Source organism: Schistocerca americana, chromosome 9, assembly GCF_021461395.2.
Source record: "Schistocerca americana isolate TAMUIC-IGC-003095 chromosome 9, iqSchAmer2.1, whole genome shotgun sequence".
Taxonomy (NCBI): Eukaryota; Metazoa; Arthropoda; class Insecta; order Orthoptera; family Acrididae; genus Schistocerca; species Schistocerca americana.
Genome location: NC_060127.1, coordinates 115,899,341 through 115,914,346, shown reverse-complemented (window position 1 = coordinate 115,914,346; position 15,006 = coordinate 115,899,341). Strand labels below are relative to the sequence as shown.

General features: G+C 44.1%; 1 pseudogene; it reads left to right on the top strand.

The window, feature by feature from the left end:
- The first annotated feature begins 13,731 nt into the window (after positions 1 to 13,731).
- On the top strand, positions 13,732 to 13,849 carry LOC124551437 (annotated as a pseudogene).
- The last annotated feature ends 1,157 nt before the right edge of the window (positions 13,850 to 15,006 follow it).

Genomic DNA, 15,006 nt, shown 5'->3' with positions numbered 1-15,006 from the left:
TAGGGATAGAGGTGTTGGCTTCTTTTTCTTTTCTCGCGGACAAAATACGGCCATTCACGAAGTCTTAGAGAAATTATTACACAGAAGTCGAAGTTTCCGCAGGCGCAGACCTTCGGCTGCTCTCTAACTCGTTTACCCGTCCCGGGGAAAACAGCGCGGAATCGGCAGGGGAGCTTTTAAAGTTGAGCGTAGACCCAAGTCTTTAGTATACTTGCGAAGAAATGCAGAGATTATTGCAATAACTTCCAACCAAAAGTATGTCCTGTCACTAGTAACGAAAAGAACTAACTTCGTCATCCCGATTCAAGAATAAGTGCTACGGTCCGATGCAGTTGATTGGGCTTCTATTCCAAAGTAAGCAACTTTGGCATAAGACAGTATTCCATTCGTAATGCATGCTCAAGTCAACCTTGTCTGTAGTGTTTACTACACTACTGGCCATTAAAATTGCTACATCAAGAAGAAATGCAGATGATAAACAGGTATTCATTGGACAAATATATTATACTAGAACTGACATGTGATTACATTTTCACGCAATTTGGGTGCATAGATCATGAGAAATCAGTACCCAGAACAACCACCTCTGGCTGTAATAACGGCCTTGATACGCCTGGGCATTGAATCAAACAGAGCTTGGATGGCGTGTACAGGTACAGCTGCCCATACAGCTTCAACACGATACCATATTTCATCAAGAGTAGTGACTGGTGTATTGTGACCAGCCAGTTGCTCGGCCACCATTGACCAGACGTTTTCAATTGGTGAGAGATCTGGAGAATATGCTGCCAGGGCAGCATGCGAACATTTTCTGTATCCAGAAAGGCCCTTACAGGACCTGCAACATGCAGTCGTGCATAATCCCGCTGAAAGGTAGGGTTTCGCAGGAATCGAATGAAGGGCAGAGCCACGGGTCGTAACACATCTGAAATGTAACGTCCACGGTTCAAAGTGCCGTCAATGCGAACAAGAGGTGACCGAGACGTGTAACCAATGGCACCCCATACCATCACGCCGGGTGATACGCCAGTATGGCGATGACGAATACACGCTTCCAATGTGCGTTCACCGGGATGTCGCCAAACACGGATGCGACCATCATGATGCTGTAAACAGAACCTGGATTCATCCGAAAAAATAACGTTTTGCCATTCGTTCACCCAGGTTCGTCGTTGAGTACACAATCACAGGCGCTCCTGTCTGTGTGGCACCGTCAAGGGTAACCGCAGCCATGGTCTCCGAGCCGATAGTCCATGCTGCCGCAAACGTCGTCGAACTGTTCGTGCAGGTGATTGTTGTCTTGCTAACATCCCCATCTGTTGACTCAGGGATTAAGACGTGGCTGCACGATCCGTTACAGCCACGCGAATAAGATGCCCGTCATCTCGACTGCTAGTGATACGAGGCCGTTGTGATCCAGCACGGCGTTCCCTATTACCCTCCTGAACCCACCGATTCCATATTCTGCTAACACTCATTGGATCCCGACCAACGCGAACAGCAATGTCGCGATACGATAAGCCGCAATCGCAACAGGCTACAATCCGACCTTTATCAAAGTCGGAAACGTGACGGTACGCATTTCTCCTCCTCCCACGAGGTATCACAACAACTTTTTACCAGGCAACGCCGGTCAACTGCTGTTTGTGTATGAGAGATCGGTTGGAAACTTTCCTCATATCAGCACGTTGTAGGTGTCGCCACCGGCGCCTACCTTGTGTGAATGATCTAAAAAGCTAATCATTTGCATCTTCTTGCCGTCAGTTAAACTTCGAATCAGTAGCAAGTCATCGTGGTGCAGCATTTTATAATGGCCAGTAGTGTATCATCCTCCCCTATGAACCATGGACCTTGCCGTTGGTGGGGAGGCTTGCGCGCCTCAGCGATACAGATAGCCGTACCGTAGGTGCAACCACAACGGAGGGTTATCTGTTGAGAGGCCAGACAAACGTGTGGTTCCTGAAGAGGGGCAGCAGCCTTTTCAGTAGTTGCAAGGGCAACAGTCTGGATGATTGACTGATCTGGCCTTGTAACAATAACCAAAACGGCCATGCTGCGCTGGTACTGCGAATGGCTGAAAGCAAGGGGAAACTACAGCCATAATGTATCCCGAGGGCATGCAGCTTTACTGTATGATTAAATGATGATGGCGTCCTCTTGGGTAAAATATTCCGGAGGTAAAATATTCCCCCATTCGGATCTCCGGGCGGGGACTACTCAAGAGGATGTCGTTATCAGGAGAAAGAAAACTGGCGTTCTACGGATCGGAGCGTGGAATGTCAGATCCCTTAATCGGGAAGGTAGATTAGAAAATTTAAAAAGGGAAATGGATAGGTTGAAGTTAGATATAGTGGGAATTAGTGAAGGCCGGTGGCAGGAGGAACAAGACTTCTGGTCAGGTGACTACAGGGTTATAAACACAAAATCAAATAGGGGTAATGGAGGAGTAGGTTTAACAATGAATAGGAAAATAGGAATGCGGGTAAGCTACTACAAACAGCATAGTGAACGCATTATTGTGGCCAAGATAGATACGAAGCCCACACCTGCTACAGTAGTACAAGTTTATATGCCAACTAGCTCTGCAGATGACGAAGAAATTGAAGAAATGTATGATGAAATAAAAGAAATTATTCAGATTGTGAATGGAGATGAAAATTTAATAGTCATGGGTGACTGGAATTCGAGTGTAGGAAAAGGGAGAGAAGGAAACATAGTAGGTGAATTTGGATTTGGGCTAAGAAATGAAAGAGGAAGCCGCCTGGTAGAATTTTGCACAGAGCACAACGTAATCATAGCTAACACTTGGTTTAAGAATCATGAAAGAAGGTTGTGTACATGGAAGAACCCTGGAGATACTAAAAGGTATCAGATAGATTATATAATGGTAAGACAGAGATTTAGGAACCAGGTTTCAAATTGTAAGACATTTCCAGGGGCAGATGTGGACTCTGACCACAATCTATTGGTTATGAACTGTAGACTAAAGCTGAAGAAACTGCAAAAAAGGTGGGAATTTAAGGAGATGGGACCTGGATAAACTGAAAGAACCGGCGGTTGTACAGAGTATCAGGGAGAGCATAAGGGAACAATTGACAGGAATGGGGGAAAGAAATACAGCAGAAGAAGAATGGATAGCTTTGAGGGATGAAGTAGCGAAGGCAGCAGAGGGTCAAGCAGGCAAAAAGACGAGGCCTAGTAGAAATCCTTGGGTAACAGAGGAAATATTGAATTTAATTGATGAAAGGAGAAAATATAGAAATGCAGTAATTGAAGCAGGCAAAAAGGGATAGAAACGTCTCAAAAATGAGATCGACAGGAAGTGCAAAATGGCTAAGCAGGGATGGCTAGAGGCCAAATGTAAGGATGTAGAGGCCTATCTCACTAGGGGTAAGATAGATACTGCCTACAGGAAAATTAAAGTGCCCTTTGGAGATAAAAGAACGACTTGCATGAATATCAAGAGCTCCGATGGAAACCCAGTTCTAAGCAATGAAGGGAAAGCAGAAAGGTGGAAGGAGTACATAGAGGGTCTATACAAGTGCGATGTACTTGAGGACAATATTATGGAAATGGAAGACGATGTAGATGAGGATGAAATGGGAGATATGATACTGCGTGAAGAGTTTGACAGAGCACTGAAAGACCTGAGTCGAAACAAGGCCCCCGGAGTAGACAACATTCCATTGGAACTACTGACGGCCTTGGGAGAGCCAGTCCTGACAAAACTTTACCATCTGGTGAGCAAGATGTATGAAACAGGCGAAATACCCTCAGACTTCAAGAAGATTATAATAATTCCAATCCCAAAGAAAGCAGGTGTTGACAGATGTGAAAATTACCGAACTATAAGTTTAATAAGTCACAGCTGCAAAATACTAACACGAATTCTTTACAGACGAATGGAAAAACTAGTAGAAGCCAACCTCGGGGAAGATCAGTTTGGATTCCGTAGAAACACTGGAACACGTGAGGCAATACTGACCTTACGACTTATCTTAGAAGATAGATTAAGGAAAGGCAAACCTACGTTTCTAGCATTTGTAGACTTAGAGAAAGCTTTTGACAATGTTGACTGGAATACTCTCTTTCAAATTCTAAAGGTGGCAGGGGTAAAATACAGGGAGCGAAAGGCTATTTACAATTTGTACAGAAACCAGATGGCAGTTATAAGAGTCGAGGGACATGAAAGGGAAGCAGTGGTTGGGAAGGGAGTAAGACAGGGTTGTAGCCTCTCCCCGATGTTGTTCAATCTGTATATTGAGCAAGCAGTAAAGGAAACAAAAGAAAAATTCGGAGTAGGTATTAAAATTCATGGAGAAGAAATAAAAACTTTGAGGTTCGCCGATGACATTGTAATTCTGTCAGAGACAGCAAAGGGCTTGGAAGAGCAGTTGAACGGAATGGACAGTGTCTTGAAAGGAGGATATAAGATGAACATCAACAAAAGCAAAACGTGGATAATGGAATGTGGTCTAATTAAGTCGGGTGATGCTGAGGGAATTAGATTAGGAAATGAGACACTTAAAGTAGTAAAGGAGTTTTGCTATTTGGGGAGCAAAATAAATCATGATGGTCGAAGTAGACAGGATATAAGATGTGGACTGGCGATGGCAAGGAAAGCGTTTCTGAAGAAGAGAAACTTGTTAACATCGAGTATAGATTTAAGTGTCAGGAAGTCATTTCTGAAAGTATTTGTATGGAGTGTAGCCATGTATGGAAGTGAAACATGGACGATAAATAGTTTGGACAAGAAGAGAATAGAAGCTTTCGAAATGTGGTGCTACAGAAGAATGCTGAAGATTAGATGGGTAGATCACATAACTAATGAGGAAGTATTGAATAGGATTGAGGAGAAGTTAAGTTTGTGGCACAACTTGACCATAAGAAGGGATCGGTTGGTAGGACATGTTCTGAGGCATCAAGGGATCACCAGTTTAGTATTGGAGGGCAGCGTGGAGGGTAAAAATCGTAGAGGGAGACCAAGAGATGAATACACTAAGCAGATTCAGAAGGATGTAGGTTGCAGTAGGTACTGGGAGATGAAAAAGCTTGCACAGGATAGAGTAGCATGGAGAGCTGCATCAAACCAGTCTCAGGACTGAAGACCACAACAACAACAGTGTATCATCTTTCACGGCAAGAATATACGGCAGCTGGGGGATTGTTCTTATCCTCATTGGCAAGTCTGAGCAATAGTCTAAGAAACCGGAAATAATTGCTTAGTATCCGTCTCCCCCCTTCCCCACTCCCCTGGCCTCCCTCCCCCAAATAATCCATTCAGAGTTTCTCATATTTCATGTAAGCACAGCATACAAAAAATTAATTAGTCACCCGCAGGTTACATCACGATAGTACCGTATAAGAGCGCCTGTAGCCTTGATAATGTCGTCAGTTCTGCGAGGAAGATAGGCCAAAAGCTTCTTCAGGTGTGTCATTTCCAGCTGAAGACCATCGTTGGTGTTTAGATCCCGCAGAGCTACAAAACTGCGAGGGTGTTGGTTGCTGCGTTTCACATGACGACTTAAATGGTACCAGACTATTTCTCTAGAATTAAGATCGTATGATTTAGCGGGTCCGATTCGGTTCACTAGCGTGGTTAAGGGGAGGTTTACTATCTTTTGGTTCAAAAAATCGATTTTTTTAAATTTGATTTCTGGATCCATAAAAGTGTTTAGAATCCACCACTGAAACGCTTTTTCCGAATTCGGAATGGAAATGTTTGTTATTCGCGGTTGGACAAAAGAATGCAACTGCCTGAAATCGGCCGTTTTCATGCACCAGTTTCTTTTCGGGCATTTCGACTTTGTAGCCGCGAAAAATTATTCTGTGAGCTTGCCCATGACTAAAACTGATAAAGTAATCAAGGAGCTTACGACATACTACGGTTTGGCAAATCGGACGGCATTCCAATTCGGTAGAACAGATGAAGAAGGTAATATGGGCAACGTATTTCCTCAAGTGTTCGACGGATGACCGCCCACAACACCAAAATTGTCCGGCTGGGGAAACTAGTTGGTGCACGTGGCGCATTGCAGAGGCTACCGGACATCTGGACGAATGTCAACACGACCAGCCACTCTCCAAAGTAGTTCAAAAAGTGGTTCATCCGCTCTACGAGGGCCTTTCGGAGGACGAGTTATTGTACCGGTGCTAGGGTGGAAACACACAAAATTCAAATGAAAGTTTCAACGCGTGTGTTTGAAAATTAGCCCCCAAGCATTTGCATTCTAGTGTGAAGACTGTGGAGGTTGCGACTTTCCTGGCAGTGAGCATCTTCAACGAAGGGTATTCAGCAATTCTGAAGACCATGACAACGATGGACGTCCCCCTGGGACTCTATTCGCCGCAGTTCGCCAGGCATTCGGACGACCACCTGATTCAAGCGGCCGGAAACGGCTTGTCACCGGCCGTACGATCGGCTCTAGAGCAGCGCAGGATGGCCCCGGTCGAGCAGAACGCCCTGTGTGAGGAAGAGGAAGGACTAGTTTATGGACCCGGAATAGCAGATTGAACGTAAGTTGCATAATATTGCATTTATATGTTGTCAAAGCTTCAAACGCGATTCTCTCGAAATGGCTCTTTTTTTTACCGCGCGGTATGGCAACTTCAAATCTACTGAACCGATTAGCATGATTCTTTGTTTCCGACGAAGCTAACTAAATTGCCTAGGAATTGTACCACTTTTATTTGGATCCATTAACTATAAATATTTCTACTTGGCCGACGAAGTCGAAAAATCGATGAAAAAACCCTATTTTTCTTTTCAAATGGTCCCATTTTATTTCCTATGGTCCAAATAACATAAGCGGGGTACAATTCCTAAAGAATCTTATATAATTCGCTAACGTCAATTCAATTTTGATTTCAGACCAGCCGGCTGACCTGCGACGTACCGCACGTGGAGGTCTACATCGAAATTTTGTTACGTTCCGACGGTACTTCCGCCTTTGCTCTTCAACACTTCCGATCGTAAAATTCTATTTTGTAGAGGAAATATCAATAAAAATTTTGTCCAAATTTGACATTGATATCTATAACACATCCCGAGAAAAAAATCCTGAAAGAACGTGATTTTTTCGGGCCCAAGATAGTAAACCTCCCGTTAAGTGTTCGTCAGACCAGGAAGATATGCGTGTAGCCCTGTGAACGAAGTTGTTGTAATCCTGCAAGACAGGAGTGTCCAAAACAAACCCATCACGAAGAAGTAGAAGAAATGGCAACGGTCATCAGAGTGTTTAAATAAGTATCCTGCTTAATGTTCAGTGCCACTTCAATTAGTGGGTCCAAGGCATGGTACGGAAAACATGAGAGAGCCTTGCATCATTTGAAATACAGAAAAAAAATCACTACCCATTGCAACTCAAAACACGTCCCGGACAACATTTTCTGTCAAATGAAACTATAGGATTCCAGAGACCTTTTCAAGTCTCAAACACTTATTATGTATATGTTGTTGTTGTGGTCTTCAGTCCTGAGACTGGTTTGATGCAGCTCTCCATGCTACTCTATCCTGTGCAAGCTTCTTCATCTCCCAGTACCTACTGCAACCTACATCCTTCTGAATCTGCTTAGTGTATTCATCTCTTGGTCTCCCCCTACGATTTTTACCCTCCACGCTGCCCTCCAATACTAAATTGGTGATCCCTTGAAGCCTCAGAACATGTCCTACCATCCGATCCCTTCTTATGGTCAAGTTGTGCCACAAACGTCTCCCCAATCCTATTCAATACTTTCTCATTAGTTATGTGATCTACCCATCTAATCTTCAGCATTCTTCTGTAGCACCACATTTCGAAAGCTTCTATTCTCTTCTTGTCCAAACTATTTATCGTCCATGTTTCACTTCCATACATGGCTACACTCCATACAAATACTTTCAGAAATGACTTCCTGACACTTAAATCTATACTCGATGTTAACAAATTTCTCTTCTTCATAAACGCTTTCCTTGCCATTGCCAGTCTACATTTTATATCGTCTCTACTTCGACCATCATCAGTTATTTTGCTCCCCAAATAGCAAAACTCCTTTACTACTTTAAGTGTCTCATTTCCTAATCTAATACCCTCAACTTCACCCGACTTCATTCGACTACATTCCATTATCCTCGTTTTGCTTTTGTTGATTTTCATCTTATATCCTCCCTCCAAGACACCATTCATTCCGTTGAACTGCTCTTCCAAGTCCTTTGCTGTCTCTGACAGAATTACAATGTCATCGGCGAACCTCAAAGTTTTTATTTCTTCTCCATGGATTTTAATACCTACTCCGAATTTTTCTTCTGTTTCCTTTACTGCTTGCTCAATATACAGATTGAATAACATCGGGGAGAGGCTACAACCCTGTCTTACTCCCTTCCCAACCACTGCTTCCCTTTCATGTCCCTCGACTCTTATAACTGCCACCTGGTTTCTGTACAAATTGTAAATAGCCTTTCGCTCCCTGTATTTTACCCCTGCCACCTTTAGAATTTGAAAGAGAGTATTCCAGTCAACATTGTCAAAAGCTTTCTCTAAGTCTATAAATGCTAGAAACGTATGTTTGCCTTTTCTTAATCTTTCTTCTAAGAACGACAGTATTGCCTCACGTGTTCCAGTATTTCTACGGAATCCAAACTGATCTTCCCCGAGGTTGGCATCTACTAGTTTTTCCATTCGTCTGTAAAGAATTCGTGTTAGTATTTTGCAGCTGTGGCTTATTAAACTGATTGTTCGGTAATTTTCACATCTGTCAACACCTGCTTTCTTTGGGATTGGAATTATTATATTCTTCTTGAAGTCTGAGGGTATTTCGCCTGTTTCATACATCTTGCTCACCCGATGGTAAAGTTTTGTCAGGACTGGCTCTCCCAAGGCCGTCAGTAGTTCCAATGGAATGTTGTCTACGCCGGGGGCCTTGTTTCGACTCAGGTCTTTCAGTGCTCTGTCAAACTCTTCACGCAGTATCCTATCTCCCATTTCATTTTCATATACATCCACTTCCACTTCCATAATATTGTCCTCAAGTGCATCGCCCTTGTATAGACCCTCTATATACTCCTTCCACCTTTCTGCTTTCCCTTCTTTGCTTAGAACTGGGTTTCCATCGGAGCTCTTTATGTTCATACAAGTGGTTCTCTTATCTCCAAAGGTCTCTTTAATTTTCCTGTAGGCAGTATCTATCTTACCCCTAGTGAGATAAGCCTCTACATCCTTACATCTGTACTCTAGCCATCCTTTCTTAGCCATTTTGCACTTCCTGTCGATCTCATTTTTGAGACGTTTGTATTCCTTTTGCCTGCTTCATTTACTGCATTTTTATATTTTCTCCTTTCATCAATTAAATTCAATATTTCTTCTGTTACCCAAGGATTTCAACAAGCCCTCGTCCTTTTACTTACTTGGTCCTCTGCTGCCTTCACTACTTCATCCCTCAAAGCTATCCATTCTTCTTCTGCTGTATTTCTTTCCCCCATTCCTGTCAATTGTTCCCTTATGCTCTCCCTGAAACTCTGTACAACCTCTGGTTCTTTCAGTTTATCCAGGTCCCGTCTCCTTAAAGTCGCACCTGTTTGCAGTTTCTTCAGTTTTAATCTACAGGTCATAACCAATAGATTGTGGTCAGAGTCCACATCTGCCCCTGGAAATGTCTTACAATTTAAAACCTGGTTCCTAAATCTCTATCTTACCATTATATAATCTATCTGATACCTTCTAGTATTTCCAGGGTTCTTCCATGTATACAACCTTCTTTCATGATTCTTAAACCAAGTGTTAGCTATGATTATGTTGTGCTCTGTGCAAAATTCTACCAGGCGGCTTCCTCTTTCATTTCTTAGCCCCAATCCATATTCACCTACTACGTTTCCTTCACTCCCTTTTCCTACACTCGAATTCCAGTCACCCATGACTATTAAATTTTTGTCTCTCTTCACTATCTGAATAATTTCTTTTATTTCATCATACATTTCTTCAATTTCTTCGTCATCTGCAGAGCTAGTTGGCATATAAACTTGTACTACTGTAGTAGGTGTGGGCTTCGTATCTCTCTTGGCCTCAATAATGCGTTCACTATGCTGTTTGTAGTAGCTTACCCGCATTCCTATTTTCCTATTCATTATTAAACCTCCTCCTGCATTACCCCTATTTGACTTTGTGTTTATAACCCTGTAGTCACCTGACCAGAAGTCTTGTTCCTCCTGCCACCGAACTTCACTAATTCCCACTATATCTAACTTCAACCTATCCATTTCCCTTTTTAAATTTTCTAACCTACCTGCCCGATTAAGAGATCTGACATTCCACGCTCCGATCCGTAGAACGCCAGTTTTCTTTTTCCTGATAACGACATCCTCTTGAGTAGTCCCCGCCCGGAGATCCGAATGGGGGACTATTTTACCTCCGGAATATTTTACCCAAGAGGACGCCATCATCATTTAATCATACAGTAAATCTGCATGCCCTCGGGAAAAATTACGGCCGTAGTTTCCCCTTGCTTTCAGCCGTTCGCAGTTCCAGCACAGCGAGGCCGTTTTGGTTATTGTTACAAGGCCAGATCAGTCAATCATCCAGACTGTTGCCCTTGCAACTACTGAGTAGGCTGCTGCTCCCTTTCAGGAACCACACGTTTGTCTGGCCTCTCAACAGATACCCCTCCGTTGTGGTTGTACCTACGGTACGGCTATCTGTATCGCTGAGGCTCGCAAGCCTCCCCACCAACGGCAAGGTCCATGGTTCATGGGGGGGATTATGTATATATGGAATCTGAAACAACAAATGGAGAGTTGTAACAAGGCCAGAATTCGAACCTCTGCCCCTGTGCACTAGCAGATGTGCTAACCACTACGCCACCCTGGCACAGTGGCTTTGCACGAATGCACAGACTACCCTAGCATGCCTCCTTCCTCAATCCGATTTCCCATTCACACCTCATCCCACTTGGTATTCCGCCAAAACTCAAACAGCATTGTAGAGGCTCCGCAGCTGTAATGGAATACCGCCTCAGTAACAGAAAAACTAAAATCTTAATTTATTTTTCTGTAACACGGAAGTCATTACTGCTGCTGATAAAGTATACCATCATCACCAAGAAGACATATCGATTCAAATCCCTGAAACTCTTTTATATTTTTATCATATTTAGTAATCAGCAGAGACTATCTTTAAATCACACTAAGCGACACAACATAACGCTACTCGTAATATAAACGCATGCTCATAAATTAAGGATAATGCTGATATGTGGTGAAACAACGCTCTGGTGGGCGGTTTGCAGGTTTAAATCACCTCGGAGTATGACCAAGCGGTGTATTTGACCTGCGATCGTCACACGGTGGCGCTGGTAGCAGTCCACATACGCGGAGGTGTGTTGGTGCATGTCAGAGAGCGGTGCAGCGAGTAAGTGTGGCCGGCCGAAGTGGCCCCGCGGTTCTGGCGCTGCAGTCTGGAACCGCGAGACCGCTACGGTCGCAGGTTCGAATCCTGCCTGGGGCATGGATGTGTGTGATGTCCTTAGGTTAGTTAGGTTTAAGTAGTTCTAAGTTCTATGGGACTGATGACCTCAGATATTAAGTCCCATAGTGCTCAGAGCCATTTAAATTTTTGAAACACAGCGGGTCGCAGCACGGGCCCTCCGTGTGCCACAAAGCTTGATCTCAAGATTATGGCAACGATTCCAGCAGACAGGAAACGTGTCCTGGCGCTATAGTACCGGTCGTCCACAGTGTAAAACGCCACAAGAAGATCGATATCTCACCATCAGTGGCCGCAGACGGCCAAGGAGTACTGCAGGTAGCGTTGCTCGGGACCTTACCGCAGCCAGTTGAACAGTTGTCTTCAGACACACAATCTACAGGCGACTGAACAGACCTGGTTTATTCGCCTGGAGACCTGTAAGGTGCAGTCCACTGACCCCTGGTCACAGGAGAGCCCGTAAAGCCTGGTGTCAAGAACACAGTACTTGGTCATTGGAACAGTGGTTAACGGACGAGTCCAGGTATAGTCTGAAAGTGATTCTTGCTGGATTTTCATCTGGCGTGAACCAGACACCAGATACCAACCCCTTAATGTCCTTGAAAGGGACACGTATGGAGGTGGTGGTTTGATGGTGTGGGGTGGGATTATGATTGGTGGACGTACACCCCTGCATGTCGTTGACAGAGGAACTGTAACAGGTCAGGTGTATCTGGACGTCGTTTTGCACCAGTATGTCCGCCTTTTCAGGCGTGAAGTGGGTCCCACCTTCCTCCTGATGGATGATAACGCACGGCCCCACCGACTGCCGTCCTGGAGGAGTACCTTTCAAACAGAAGATATCAGGCGAATGGAGCGGCCTGCCTATTCTCCAAACCTAAACCTCATCGAGCACGTCTGGGATGCTCTCGGTCGACGTATCGCTGCACGTCTTCAAACCCCTACGACACTTCAGGAGCTCCGACAGGCGCTGGTGCAAGAGTGGGAGGCTATACCCCAGCAGCTGCTCGACCACCTGATCCAGAGTATGCCAACCCATCGTGCGACCTCCGTACGTGTGCATGATGATCATATCCCATATTGATGTCGGGGTACATGCGCAGGAAACAGTGGCGTTTTGTAGGACATGTGTTTCGGGACGGATTTCTCAACTTATCACCACTACCGTGGACTTACAGATCTGTGTCGTGTGTGTTCCCTATGTGCCTATGCTATTAGCGCCAGTTTTGTGTAGTGCCACGTTTTGTGGCACCACATTCTGCAGTTATCCTTAATTTATGAGCATGAGTGTAGTTATAAGACTGAAATCAGTGCATCATAATTGGAAATTACTACAGTAACATTCACGATGAGATGGCTGAGAGAGGCCAACTCAAACGTATTCAGAATGAATAAAAATATCGGGGTGCGATTTTCGCAGAGCTATAGCGGACAATATGACTAATTTCCTGGCGTTCGCGTGCTCAGTCCGGAACCGCGCGACTGATACGGTCGCAGGTTCGAATACTGCCTCGGGAATGGATGTGTGTGGTGTCCTTAGGTTCGTTAGGTTTAAGTAGTTCTCAGTTCTAGGGGACTGATGACCACAGATGTTAAGTCCCATAGTGCTCAGAGCCATTTGAACCATTTGCACCACAGCAGCAGTACAGCTATCATTGCTGCACACACTCCCCAAAGCCGAATGCCCTAACCAACACAAACCTAAATTCACGCTCTCAACTTATTTGCCACTTCTTAGATCATTGCTATTGCCGAGGCTCTCCAGCATTGGAATAGCACTGCAGCATTGGTCGTAATGTGGAAATATTACAGTAGGTGATCTGTAGATCTTGTAATTACATTTTAATTCACTTCTCCAGCTTCCATCATTATTGAAGATAAAGATGAGCCTTGAATGTCTTGACTAAAATTTAATTATAAGATCAAAGTTAACAGTATAATGGCAGGCCAAATAATTCTAAATTAATTCTGCATTACACGTCAAAGTGACACAGATACATGACATTACTGTTCGACATGATCACAAAGACTCAGCAAACAACGGTCAGAATGTTCTACCAATCGTCCAGTTCCTTGACAACAGAAATCTCCACCTTAGTCGCAGGGTGATACAGATATTCATAAACAACCTCATAGTATCATTCCATATAGTAAATTGATCTCCGCATCACAGTGCTCAATAATGATAAGAGGGTATGATGGCTGGTATTTTGTGAGTACATAGCGAGCGTTCTTCAAGGTGAAATTAGATTATTAATGTCTTAAATATATCACGAAAGGCAACGGCCTTGCTGCAGTGGATACACCGGTTCCCGTGAGATCACCGAAGTTAAGCGCTGTCGGGCGTGGCCGGCACTTGGATGGGTGACCGTCCGGGCCGCCATGCGCTGTTGACATTTTTCGGGGTGCAATTGAAGAGCTACTCGACCGAATAGTAGCGGCGTCAGTCAAGAATACCATCATAACGACCGGAAGAGCGGTGTGCTGACCCCACGCCCCTCCTATACGCATCCTCCACTGAGGATGACACGGCGGTCGGATGGTCCCGATAGGCTACTCGTGGCCTGAAAACCGAGTGCTTAAATGTATCACGAAGTATATGATGTGAGAGAGATGTTTCATCTGACATATAGAACTTGAGGAACTGAAGCTAACCAGTGAACACAAATGATGGCTATTTGAAATGGAAACTGGAGATGCTAGTTGAAATGGTGAGAAATCTCCCACTCTAGAAAAATAACCAAAACAAAACAAAAGTGTTCGCAGTCAGTGTTATGATTAACTGCGGTACGCCATGTTTTGTTCCTTCTGTGCTACACTCAGCTTTGGGCCATTGTACTTATTAAGGACGTTCTCCAGTATTTTAATTTCAATTCATACTGTAACAGAGTTTCGTACAATAGATGCTGCTGGAAGGTAAGAAGAATTACTGAATTACTGTCGATGTGATAGTGTGTCTTCAGTTACACTGAACAAAAGACTGAAACGATCACTTTTTTGTAAATTGCGACTTAGAAATTTGAAATGTGGATGAAAAACGCCTAAAATCTTCTTCCATAACGACGCGAAAGTGTGGCGCCCTGCGACATCATCCTCCGGGTTGACGGCGCTTCGAACAGCAACACAAACGAAAAATATGCCAGACCTCAATTTGGTGCGAAATTTCACCACAGCACCGACTGTGGACGTGTCACACGATGCGAAAATTGTTACACGTTCCTCTACTCATATCTCACTCCTTCTCTTGACACCATTGCAAAGGAGGTCAGAACTACAACGCCCAGTTTTGAAATTACGTGGTTTTCTTAACGGCGACGGAGAAAAAACGTTTAGTGGTAAGGCAAACTAAGTTCTGGCACACTTTTAGTATTCATCCAAATTAAATTAATTGATCAATTACTTACCAACACTCCTGATGACATCATTGGTTTTCCCCAGCTCGCACGTGCCCCCCTTCCTACATCACCCCTCTGGGCAATACCATTCCCATACACAGAAAAAAAATTCCGATTTTGGCGGGATATTCAAAAAATGGTGGGAGATTAAAAATTTC